This window comes from Rhamphochromis sp. 'chilingali' (genome assembly GCF_963969265.1).
Source record: "Rhamphochromis sp. 'chilingali' genome assembly, chromosome: 18".
Classification (NCBI taxonomy): Eukaryota; Metazoa; Chordata; class Actinopteri; order Cichliformes; family Cichlidae; genus Rhamphochromis; species Rhamphochromis sp. 'chilingali'.
Genome location: NC_137945.1, coordinates 33,239,531 through 33,253,214, shown reverse-complemented (window position 1 = coordinate 33,253,214; position 13,684 = coordinate 33,239,531).

Sequence of the window (13,684 nt, the reverse complement as noted above, 5' to 3'; positions counted from 1 at the left end):
AGGCAAAGAAAGATGCCCAACGGATTTACTTTACCAAACTGACCATCCCAGCCTTGCCGTAATGGTCCATTTGATTCACCTTTTATTGTTTATTTTATTTTCACTTACTGAATACGGGACAGACTTGACTGGGGGAAAGAAGGGGAGAAAGAAAGAGGGAAAGAGAAACAGCTGAGAAGAGGGACGGGGGAGAAGGGCAAAAGACAAAAACCAACAGAACGGGCAAAGAAAAAAAATGCATATATCAATCACCTGGATCACCTGCTGAGAAAGAAAAAAGAAAGCAAGCAGAAGAGAACAAGAGTAATAGAATAAACAACATCACAATGATATATGGGAATATGACAGTAAATACTAAATGTTAAACATTATTGTGCAGCACATAAGATCAACAGAACACAGTGTGCTTTGAGGTAGGAGCCAAAAAGGGTGTAGTTTGTGGGTGTGATCACCCGTGTGTACACCTGTGAGCATGGACGCGCTTGTTTTTTGTTTTTTAAAAGGTTCCTTCATGTAATAATCTGCTAGAGGGTGTGGGGGGGCCACAGCCCCGTCCTCCAGGGCGTGAAGCAGGTGTGGAGGAGATCAAAACTCCAGACATCCAGAGGCCCCCAGAACACAAGAGACCAAGGAAGACCAACAGAGGGGCAGCTGCGCCACTGTCCCGGAAAGAGCTGAGGAGAGTCCCAGATGAGGGCTCACTCAGCAGCCGCGGAGCAGAAGCCAGGGGGAGTTGCAGTGACGCACCCGTGAGCTCCGCCGGCAGCCAGCTGCGCCTGAGTGACCGAGCCCCAGGCCGAGAGGCCGGGGGCACCCCACCTCCGAAGTGGCCCGAGCGAGCCCCAGGCTCCAGGCCCCGATAAGCGGCCGCCAAGGAGTGAGCCGGTGTGTACCTGGACGCCCATCCCTGGACACAAAGAACCACCAACGCACCGATGTCTGAGGGGGTCCGCCACTGGCAGGGGAAGTGGTGGTAGGGGGAGATAGGCCTCCAAACCTTGGAGGGCCTGAGATGTCCCCAGAGAGGTGGCGCCTGACACCCAACCTGACATATAGACACAGACATACAGGCACACACAGATACAAACATCCATTCCCACCCTCATGCTCTCATATGCACTTACTCCACACTCAACCAACGTGGAGACAGACATAAAGAGACGTTGTACACACGATCACACTCCCCAAGCGTACTCTACAAACCGGGTCTAGGTGCTCCCGCCCCTGGAGGGGGGAACTGCACCCAGACCCAGGTGGTGTTTCCCTTTTCCCTGCGGTGGGGGGAGGCAGACCGCCCCGACTCCGCAGCAGCAGGAAGGCTCCACACTCCAGACCGCAGTCGGACAGCCAACTCCTCCTCCTAGTCCTAGCCCACCTGCTCCAGCAGGTCGCAGAGAACGGGGGTGAGAGAAGACTCCGAACCTCCCTCCACCCGCTCATTGTAATGTTGATGCATGTGTGTTCTAAGGTGCATTTAAAACCCAGGAGGGCTTGGAGCTACCTGCCAGAGAGCAGCAGGTAAGCGCATGGTCCCTCCTGCTAGCCCTCAATGTCTACGTGTATTTAAAATTGAGAGGTGGGCAACGATGCCAGGGGTGGGGTGTACACCCTGATGGTACTTTGGACTCCGTGTATCGTGCCCACCCCCAAGATCCTATATGTATGTGTAATGAGAGTGTGAGTAATGTGAATGTCTAAGTTGTGGGATAAAATTGAGGCAGAGGCAGCCAGAAGGGGACAGAGGGGGGGGGGGGTAGCCTCCTCTGCACCCTGGTGACATACCCCTACTCCAAGGCCCTGCATGTGTGGGTGGTTGTGGTGGAGCGGGAAGAGGGAGGCAGCTGGAGATGGGGAGGGAAGGAAGGGAGGGGCAAGTGACCCCTCCCTGGGGCCAGCTCCCCCGCTGACCCCAGTAGGCACCCCCATACTCCGCGACCCGCCAGGGAAAGGGGGCCCAGGCCCATCCAGACCGGGCCCAGTGCAGCAGCGCCGCCCGGCCCCACAGAGCCCGGGACAGTCCACCCAACCCCACCACAGAGAAAACTGCACCCACCCCACCATCCACTCATCTTCCAGACTACATAAGACAATAAACACCCAGGCTGAGATCTTCCTCCACCTCTCCTGTATCTCCCCCTCCTGCAGAGGCAGCTCCTGAGGAGAGGAAAGCTCCTGCAAGATGTGACAATCTCCCCCACCAGTTGAAGAGCCCCCCAGGTGGCTCGACGCACCGGCGGCACCCTGCTCCAGGGCTGGGCCCCCATGCACCCACCCGCCCACAACCCCGGCAACACAACAACCAGGACCCAAGCCCCCGAGGCCCGGTCCGGGTCCCAGCCCAGAGACGGAGCGCCCCCAGAACCTCACGCCCATCCCGGACCCACCCAGGGGCAGCCAGGCTACCAGGTCAGTAACCCACGTCCGTCAGCACAGACCCTCCCCTAGCCCCGCTGCACGCAGCCGCGAGGAAACAGTCACCGGAGAGCCAACAGAGCCCCTAACCGGACATGACCGCTACCTCGGGTTGAGCCCCCCAAGGAAGATGCCTCCGGGGAACCCCCCGACGCCCTAAGCCTGTCCCTACCCCCACACCAATCACAACAGTGAAGGCGGGACCAAACTATGACCCCCCACCCCCACTAGGTGATGGAGCTGATCAAAGGAGCCCAGAGCAATTGATCTGATGTGGTGGCAGAGGCTGTATCAAGACTAATGTAATCTAATAGATAATTTCTATATTGGTTAGAATTAAGATTATTTTTATTTTTCCAGTTCATGAGGACTGTTTTCTTGGCTATGCATAGGGCAGTGAAAACCATATGGGCGATATTCTTTTCTGAAGTGACATTATCTAAGCTGCCCAACAAACACACTAAGGGGGAAGTTGGAATGTTACATTTCAGACACTTCGATAAGTCTTCACATATCTCGCGCCAAAACTTCTGAACTGGTGGACAGAACCAAAGAGCGTGGATATAATTGTCCGGTGAGTTGGTTTGGCAGTGTGAGCAGTTGTTGGTAGACGTAAAGCCCATCTTGAACATCCGATGACCTGTATAGTGCACTCTATGTAATATTTTGTATTGAATTAATTGAAGACTGGGATTTCTAATTAGATGAAAGGTTTTTAAGCAAATCTGAGACCAGAAGTTTAGGTCTAAGTTAACTGATAAATCCGCTTCCCATTTTGCAATAGGAAGTGATATTGATTCATCTGTTTTAGAAAGCATTCTGTATATTTTGGATAGTAATTTGGGGGGTTTAAGAGTAAGAAATTGAACCACACTTGGTGGTGTTTGTAGTTCAACTTGACCCAGTTTAAATTTCTTTTTTACTATGGATTTAATTTGTTGATATTCTAAAAACCTTTTCTTGTTGATCCCATATTGTGTAACTAGTCCGTCAAATGAAATAAATTCTGTTCCTTCTAGTATATGTTCTAAATATTTGATTCCTTTATCACTCCAATCTGAAAAGTTTATCATTGTGGCGGAGGCGTGGCCCCGGGCGCAGCTGCAGGGGAGGAGTGCAGCAGAAGGCTCAACAGGGCGGCGCTGCGAGGCCGGTAAGAACAGCTGATGGTGTTTATGTACTGATGATGGTCTCCCTCCGCTGTGTATATAGTGAGACGGGGAGGGGCGGCCAGAGAAGAGATCAGCTGGGCTCGTGAGCTGTCAGACTGTACGACTGAGTCAGCTGTCAAAACTCAACACTCAAAGCTTCAATAAATGTGGAAGTTGGCAGTACATACCTGTGTGTGCGTGTGTCTGTGCCTGGTGTATTCCACAAGTGGTGCCGAAACCCAGGAAAGTGCCGGTCGGGGAATGTCCGACCCACAGGCCGCGCCACCCGCCCAGCCTCTGCAATTCTTGGCGCAGATGCTGGCGGAGATGGCGACGATGAGCCGGGATCAGGCGGCCGACCAGCGTGCCCACCTGGCCGCGCTGCAGGAGCAGACGGACCGACAGACGCAAATTCTGGAACGGCTGGTCGGGGCCGCTGCCACGCCGAAGCCCTCGCCACTGTCGGTGGCGGTGCCCCGGATGGGGGACGGGGACGACCCACAAATTTTTTTGGAGACCTTCCGTGCCACGGCGGAGGCTTGCCAATGGCCGCGGGAGGAGTGGGCTCCGCGGCTGCTCCCCCTGCTGTCTGGGGAGGCACAAACAGCGGCCCTGAGTCTGCCTCCGGCGTCGAGGAGCAGCTTCCCGGACGTGAGCCGGGCGGTGGTGGACAGGCTGGGGCTCACCGCCGAAGACCATCGCCGGCGGTTCCGGGCCTGTCGGCTGGCTACAACGGACCGACCATTCGCCTGGGCCCGGCAGCTGCGCGACGCGGCGGTGCGCTGGCTGCAACCGGGGGCATCGGAGGGCGAGACGAAGCTGGTGGACAAGGTGGTGCTGGAGCAGTTCACGGAGGGGTTGCCAGCGGAGACGGCGAGATGGGTCCGGTGCCACCGGCCCGCAAGCTTGGAGGTAGCGGTGACGCTGGCGGAGGACCACCTTGCCGCTGGAGCAGGGGAACCCGGGGACGCCGGACGGAGGCCGAACAAACAGGCCCCAGTGCCGGCCCCGAGGCGCCGTGTGCCGGCACCAGGGCAGGCCGAGCGGCTGCCGGCGCTGAGCCCCACTAACCCTTTCGCGGCGTTGGTGCCGTCCAGGGGAGCCGAGCCAAGTGGAGCCGCCCCCGAGCCACGGAGAGCAGCACAGACGCCGGGGCCGGAGTGTTGGAAGTGCGGGCAGCCGGGGCACCTGAGGAGGGATTGTCCGCTTATGGAAGTGGGGCAGGTGTTCCGCGTTGCTGGCGCCCCAGCACCCTCCCCCGGTCCAGGAGGGACATACAGTATTCCGGTAAGGACTCGAGGGGGTATACGCCAGGCGTTGGTGGACACGGGCTGCACGCAGACCCTCGTACACCAAAGCTTGGTTCGCCCCGGGGCATTGCTGGAGGCAGAATGGGTGGAGGTGAGGTGTGTGCATGGTGACGTTCACAGGTATCCCATAGTGCCGCTGTTATTAAAGTATAAGGGCAAAATGCATAGAGTAACGGCGGCGGTTAGCCCGCGCCTGTCGCACCCCCTGATTCTGGGTACCAATTGGCCGGGGTTTCATCAGCTACTGGGGCAGTACGCGGGGGTGCGATCACGACCGGAAGCGGGGTGTAGCGTGTGCGCGGCATTCAGCGGTGACGCGGGGTCGTCCGACACCGACTCCGGGGGGGAGGAGCCGGCGGGTCCCTCACGGGACGTCCCGCCGGCCCCGGAAGTGTCCCCCATGGGTGATTTCCCACTGGAGCAGTCTCGTGACGGCACCCTACGCTCAGCCTTTGACCAAGTGATGGCTATTGATGGTCACGTGGTGCGCCCTGAGGCCGCGCAGACCTACCCGCGTTTCGTCTTATTAAACGACCGGTTATATCGAGTGAGTCGTGACACTCAGACCGAGGAAACACACACCCAGTTGTTGGTGCCGCAGGGCCGCCGGGAAACTCTTTTCCAGGCGGCCCACTATAACCCCATGGCAGGGCATATGGGCTACGAGAAAACTCTGGAGCGAATAACGGCCCGATTTTATTGGCCGGGCATCCGAGCGGATGTGCGCCGCTGGTGCGCGTCCTGCCCGGACTGCCAACTTGTTAACCAGCCGGCCATACCGAAGGCGCCGCTGCGCCCTCTCCCCCTCATTGAGGTCCCGTTTGAGCGCATCGGCATGGACCTCATCGGGCCGTTTCACCGGAGTGCACGCGGCTACCGCTTTGTGTTAGTCCTGGTGGATTACGCAACGCGGTACCCGGAAGCAGTTCCGCTGCGCACCATCTCTGCAAAGAGTGTGGCGCAGGCACTGTTTCAGGTCATCTCCCGAGTCGGAATCCCGAAAGAGATACTGACTGACCAGGGCACGTCGTTTATGTCTCGTACACTGCGGGAACTGTACGAATTACTGGGGATTAAATCTATTCGGACCAGCGTCTACCACCCTCAGACTGACGGGCTGGTGGAGCGGCTGAATAAGACTTTAAAGTCCATGATTCGGAAGTTCATTAACGAGGATGAACGCAATTGGGATCACTGGCTAGACCCTCTGTTATTCGCAGTGCGGGAGGTGCCCCAGGCCTCCACGGGATTTTCTCCCTTTGAACTGCTGTTCGGCAGGAGGCCACGTGGGGTGCTCGACCTGATTAAAGAAAACTGGGAGGACGGTCCGAGCCCCGCCAAAAATGAGATTCAGTACGTGTTGGACCTGAGAGCAAAACTCCACACTTTGGGGAGGTTGTCACGGGAGAATTTGCTCCAGGCTCAGCAGCGTCAGCAACGCCTGTATGACAGAGGGGCTAGGCTCAGGCAATTCTCACCGGGAGATAAAGTGCTTGTGTTACTCCCTACTTCCAGCTCGAAGTTGCTCGCCAAGTGGCAAGGACCCTTTGTGGTCACCCGGCGAGTCGGGGACGTGGACTATGAGGTCGCTCGGTCGGACAGGGGAGGAGCCACGCAGATTTATCACCTCAATCTCCTCAAACTGTGGCGAGAGGTTGAAACCGCTTCTCTGGTGAGCTTGGTGAAGGAGAGAGATGAGTTGGGGCCTGAGGTGCCAAATTCTATCATTCCCGCCTCCCTCCCTTGTGATGACCATCTCACACAGGCCCAGAGAGCGGATGTTGTCGCGTTGCAACAGCGTTTTGCGGACGTGTTCTCCCCCCTGCCCGGCCGGACGTCCCTCATCGAGCACCATTTCGTGACGCAGCCTGGCGTGACGGTGCGTTCACGGCCCTACAGGCTCCCGGAGCACAAGCGAAAAATCGTGCAGAGGGAATTGGCGGAAATGCTGGGGATGGGAGTAATAGAAGAGTCGCACAGCGCCTGGTGTAGCCCCATCGTTCTGGTGGCGAAGAAGGATGGGTCTATACGGTTCTGTGTCGACTATCGCAGGGTGAACGAAGTGTCACGCTTTGATGCCTACCCCATGCCTCGGGTCGACGAGCTCCTGGACCGGTTAGGCACGGCCCGCTTTTTCACGACACTGGACTTAACCAAGGGCTATTGGCAGATTCCCTTGTCTGCCGAGGCCAGGGAGAAAACGGCCTTCTCCACTCCGTACGGTTTGTACCAGTTCGTGACACTTCCGTTCGGCCTGTTCGGGGCCCCGGCCACTTTCCAGCGTCTCATGGACCGGGTACTGCGTCCGCACGCAGCGTATGCTGCCGCCTACCTGGATGACGTGATCATCCACAGCGACACCTGGGCGGAGCATGTGCTGCGGGTGGCCGCGGTCCTGGAGTCCCTGAGGGGGGCGGGGCTCACGGCCAATCCGAAGAAGTGCGCGGTTGGACGGAGGGAGGTGCAGTATCTGGGGTACCACCTGGGGGGCGGGCAGGTGCGTCCACAGGTGGAGAAGACGGCGGCTATCGCATCCTGCCCGCGCCCCAGGACGAAAAAGGAGGTGAGACGGTTCTTGGGGTTGGCGGGTTACTATCGTCGCTTTGTGCCGGGGTTTGCGCAGCTAACCAGCCCCCTGACCGATCTCACTCGAAAGGGTGCCCCGGATCTGGTCCAGTGGACGGGGCCGTGCCAGGCGGCGTTTGTGCAGGTGAAAAAGGCTCTCTGTGGGGAGCCGCTGCTTCACACTCCTAACTTTTCCCTCCCTTTTGTTCTGCAGACTGACGCCTCGGACAGAGGGCTGGGAGCCGTTTTGTCCCAGCAGGTGAGGGGGGCTGACCGCCCTGTCCTATACATCAGCCGGAAGCTAGCGGAGCGCGAGCGCCGGTACAGCACCGTGGAGAAGGAGTGCCTGGCCATCCGGTGGGCGGTCGGCTCCCTGCGCTATTACCTCCTGGGACGCTCATTCACCCTCTGTTCGGACCACGCCCCGCTGCAGTGGCTCCACCGCATGAAGGATGCCAACGCCCGGATCACCCGGTGGTATCTGGCGTTGCAGCCCTTTAAGTTCAAGGTGATCCATAGGCCGGGGGCGCAGATGGCGGTGGCCGATTTCCTCTCTCGCTCGCGGGGGGGAGTTGGCTCGGCCGGACGGCTCCCCGGCCTCGAACGGGCGGTGGGGGTGTGTGGCGGAGGCGTGGCCCCGGGCGCAGCTGCAGGGGAGGAGTGCAGCAGAAGGCTCAACAGGGCGGCGCTGCGAGGCCGGTAAGAACAGCTGATGGTGTTTATGTACTGATGATGGTCTCCCTCCGCTGTGTATATAGTGAGACGGGGAGGGGCGGCCAGAGAAGAGATCAGCTGGGCTCGTGAGCTGTCAGACTGTACGACTGAGTCAGCTGTCAAAACTCAACACTCAAAGCTTCAATAAATGTGGAAGTTGGCAGTACATACCTGTGTGTGCGTGTGTCTGTGCCTGGTGTATTCCACAATCATATTATTGTTTTGTAATATGTCAGGGTTGTTCCAGATAGGTGTACGTTTGCATGGGATTAATGAAGACGCCGTCAATTTTAGAAACTCCCACCATGCTGTCAGAGAAGAGCTGATGTTGATGCTTTTAAAGCATTCATGTCGTTGGATGTTTGAGCTGATAAATGGTAGGTCTGAGATCTCTAGATCCTGCTTCATTTCCCGTATTTATCACTCACTCCTACTCTTGAGGAGGGTTGATTTAACTCTTTACTAACTTTAAACCCCACAAGTAAAAATTTTATATGTTCTTGACTGCAAACACAAAAACTGCTTGATGTTGTTACTAATTATTTTCCTCCACAACACTCCAAATCATGTTTTCTCTTGTGTCCAGCAGGGGAAGAAGGTGACCTCCACTATCACTGCTCCCCTTCTTGGAGACAATTTCTCACTCACAAACTCCTATGCATCAATTCAAACATGGGAAGCCAGCAAAAATTCACACTCATACACCTACAGCAAAGCTTTAACATAACAATAATCCAACTCCTCCCTCAAACGGGAGAAATCACCCAACCAACTCCCTTCTATATACAACGTCAAACAAAGATAAACCACAGACATTTCTACACTTCTGTGTCTTCCACACTGCACAACAGGCAGAAAATCACCGATTAATCACAGTCTATTCAATTTATACTTAACATCACAACAAGAGAAAAACCTGCTCTTTTCACAGCTCTCACACCTAAAGTCACCAACTCCAAAACCACAGAAACCAATCAATATAGTCAAAACTCTTACACACAGCCTCTGAAATAATAAAAATCACCAAACACTCGGTTACTCTTTTCACCCGCTCTTTCTCACTCCCTTCTTCCTCATTCTTTCCCCATGCACGCTCGCTCCCGCGGACCCGCTCGGCCCCCACCTTTTTTCTCTCACAGACAGAGAGAGAGACCCTTTTCCTTTTTTCTCCAGCACACATACACACACAGAATCCCTCCTGAGAGAAAGAGGGAGAGAAAAGAAAAGAGTTTGTAGAGAGGAAGTTCCAGGTTTAACAGGATGACAGTCTATAGAACTAATTTACACTTTAATTACACACCCACGTAATTTATATTCTATTTACACACGGGCCCGTATAAACGTAAGAAAACACCGTATGCCAGAACAGCTTATCTTCTTTATTTCTCTCTATTTCTATACCGGTATTCCTGACTTTTAGACCAATTTAAAAGCTCTAAGCCCAGGCCGCGCCTTGCTGGTCAATACCCCGCGTCGGGAACGCCCTCGCCGGCCGCGGTCAGATTTCTAAACACTAATTAATTTATACCTGCTCCCCGTCAGGAAACCAGGAGCTCCACCAGCCACGTGACATATCACAGATCACGCTTTTGGCTTTACTTAAAGTTCACAAGTCCCTGACGTTAACAGGGGCAGGCGAGTCTGACTCTGTCAATCAATCAATGCAGTATAAGGCAATCACCCATAGATTGCCTAGCCTGTTAACGAGGCGTCCCAAGTGCCCCACGGAAGGCCAACTCCGGGCTAAAACCTAACCACGCGTCCGCGATTAGGGGTCAGTGCCACCTGCTGAACGAAAACTGCATTCCTAGGGGCCGCGCCCCCGTCCTAAACAAATTTACTCTATATATTATAAGCATCACTGCGAGGTCTCCGCCCCCAGTTTAATTACCTGACGCCCGAAACCGCGTTTCTGCTGATCAATAAAACCAAATTCCCTACACTACCGATTTACTGTCTGGCATTAAACACTTTAAACCGTATTGTCTTAAACATATATAACCTCTTAGCTCAAAATTCACCCCCAAAATAAACAGCAATAAATTTAGACAGAGCAATATTCAATATTCCCTGTTTTTAACACTAATTACCAAGATCACCACGGACAGAACAGAAGCTCCACTGAGTGAACATTTAATTTAGCTTAATTTCCAATTTAGCACCTTTGGACGTTAACAGGCGGTGCTTACCTCTCCTATTCCGGGGCCCATCACTCAGTCGACCTCCTGGCTGTCCGTCTGACACCACTAGAACGTCAGCCAAGCTCCATTAGTTTCCTCCTCAAACCAGTTTCGGCACCAAAAATGTCATGATTCGAATTTGAGGAAGAGACAAACGACTGCATGGTCCTCAGTAGATGTCAAAATAGTGGTTTTTTATTATACATATGTACATATGGGGAAGATGAGCATCACAAGCCTTTTAGAGCTGATCTCCCCCGAACAACCCTATCACAAGGCTTTTATTGCAATGATGACGTCAAGACACATGATAAGTATCAGTCAGTTCTCAGAACTCAGGAAGTTCCCCTTATATGGCCTCCAGATGTTTCCACTCAGTCCAGCACTCAGAGAAAACCAGGGTGTGTGGTGTGTATATCTATTCGTGTCGATTGTGAGTGTGTGTGTGTGTCAAACAGGGAGCATGTCCTGAGACGCCCTCACAGTTCTCCATAAGTGTGTTTGTGAACGTGCGTGTTTTACATAACTACGTGGATGTTGTTATTCGCCTGAATATGTCCAAGTGACTGGAACAGGCCCTGCTGGACCCACCAGATCGAGAGGTGTAAATACACTAATGGACAACAGCTTAAGCAGATAGAAAGAATAATACAGACCAACAATAGACTGAATTAAAGTGATGATAATCTATATACATTAATATCTTGCTCAGATTAACAAGGATATAATTAAACCTGGAATGCAGGATTCTTCTATAACCATAAATGATAAATGATAAACCATAAGTGATGCAAAAGCAATAATACTAAGTGTGAATAATACCACAGAGACACTGAAATAATATTCCACCTGATAACAGGCAGAAAACGAGAATGAAAACATGAAGAAAGAACTGTTGGAAGCTCAAAAAGCATTGGAGGAAGAGAAAAGCACAGCACAAGAAGCCAAAAATAAATATCAAACTGCAAAGAAGGAGGCAGAAAATGCGATGCAGGAATTACAGGAGGTGCAGGAAGCTTTTGAAGAGGAAAAAAAGAAAATGCAGTTGGCAACACAAGAAGCTGCAAATGTAATGGCTGAAGCTGAAATACTAAGGAAGAAATTACTGCATGTAAAGCAACAACTTGAAGAGGAGAAAAAACGTAAACACGAGGCAGTAAATGAGATTGAAAATTTGAAGAAAGAATTGTTGGAAGCTCAAAAAGTGTTGGAGGAAGAGAAAATTAAAATACAGGGAGCAAAGAAAGAAATGGAAGATACAAAGAGTTACACTCAAAACATGAAGAAGGAACTGATGAAAGTGCAAGAAGAACTTGCAGAAGAGAAAATTGAGGTGAAGGTATTGAAGAAAGAAATGACGGTGACCAAGAAAGGCTGCAAAGACGCACTGAAAGAAATACGCAAGCACAAAAAGGAAGCTAAAGAGCTCCTCAAACACAAAGGGAAACTGGCCAAACAGCAGCTGAAAGAAACATTTAAAGATGCCGAGGAGCAGCTCAACAAGACCTTAAAAGAACTGAAGGCAAAAGAAAAGCAAGGCGAGGACAGGAGGGGATTCTGGAGCAGACTGCTGAGAAAGAAGTGACCCAACAGCATCGAGTTTGAGGACATCAATAGTTTCTTCCTCCTCTCTCCACCTTTCTTTCTCCCCATCCTTCTTCTTGGGACGTTTGTTTGTTTTTTAAAAACTCTAATCTAAATACATGTACTGAAATACACAAATAAAATTGCCATTACTTGACCTCATGTTGCCTGCTTCTTTTCTTGTGTCTGTGGATGTAAAACAGTAACACACTTTCTGCTCTGTCTTTAATTTTAAATAAATGCAATATGTTTTCATTTTCAAATGCAGTGCAAAAAACTTCTGCTCTAAATCTTTTTTTTTTTAGCAAAAAGCTTTTTTTTTGCCTGTTGTGGAAGTTTTGCATTTAAATAAAGCCTGCAGACGAGCGGTGAGCGGTAGCTAACATTCTTTAATCAAACACACAAAGAACAGACAACCAAGCTTGATGAAGTCCCTGCATGACCGCGGGACAGACGGTCAGCAGAGTCTCCCTGAGCCTAGCATGGCTCTCAGTTAAATACCTTCTCCAGGAACAAAAGGCAGTACACACAGGGCTGGACTGGGACAAAAAAATCGGCCCGGGCATTTTGACTAGAGACCGGCCCACCAAAAATGTGACATCATTCAGGGGTAAAACCGCAAAGGATTCTGGGAACTTGTGGCAAGAGGTACTAGCGCATGCAGGCTTTCAATTGAGCTCAGTTACACAGTGATAAAACAACACGTTCTCACTCCCAACTCGGCCAACGTGTGACGCATGGTCAGGCTCCCTCTGCTTTACTTATGGACGCGCAGGGTACCCCCCTCGCGTCGGGAATTGACGTGAAGGGTCCTCCGATTGAAGAGATTGCCGCGGAAGTGCCTGTTGTCGGTATATTTAGACATTTTCCAAATCACATTGTAGTGACGTATACAGAACACAATAAATTATATAATGTAAGCAACTACCTGAGAAACAGCAGATACAGCAGATATATTAATTATAGGCTATTACTTTTGTATCGTTTGTTGCATTTATGGAGGGAGTGGTGTATGCTGGGTAATGGCACAGCTAGCGACTGGGTGACTTTATTCACCCGCTTCGGCTGTTATTGGTCCATACAATGGGCGTTATTAGCACAAATCAGTCCCATAGATATAGGCCATCTCCTGCTAGATTGTTCAGAAGGTTGTTCTCATCCATCCAGATGGATCACTAACAGGAGCATGGAAGACTCCAGAATCCACTCTGGCTGGAATCCGGTGGATATGCAGTGTGTACAGGTAAGACCATTTAAACGGACAGCATTTATAGAATGACTATTAAAAGTCAGCTAGTGTCAATAATGTGGTTATCTTAGTAATACACAGAGTGCTAATATAACAGCTTTAAGATGCATTTGTAGATATTATTACGTGTTTTACCGTCTTTATGGTGCTAGCTTAAAGTTACGGTGTAAACGCTAGCTTATATTACTGGTGTCAAGCCAGCCTCCAATTCGAGACTTGCAGTCAAGCCAGCCTCCAGTTTGTTTTACGTTCCCTGTGTATTCAAAGTATTACGGGAATGGATGTGGAAACCGGATTTCAAAATAAAAGCCAACTTCGAGTGAATTAACAGATGTTTTTTTTTTTTTTTTTCTTTTCTACTTTCTTTTCGTTCTATTTTTACTGCACTTTACATACGTCAACATGTCAAATTGTTTGCAATCTATCTAAAAAGAAACCAATTCAAAGCACGGGCATGGAGGACTTCCTGGAAAGTTAGCTGGGAATTTTTTGGCTTCAATTTCACACATATTTGAAGTG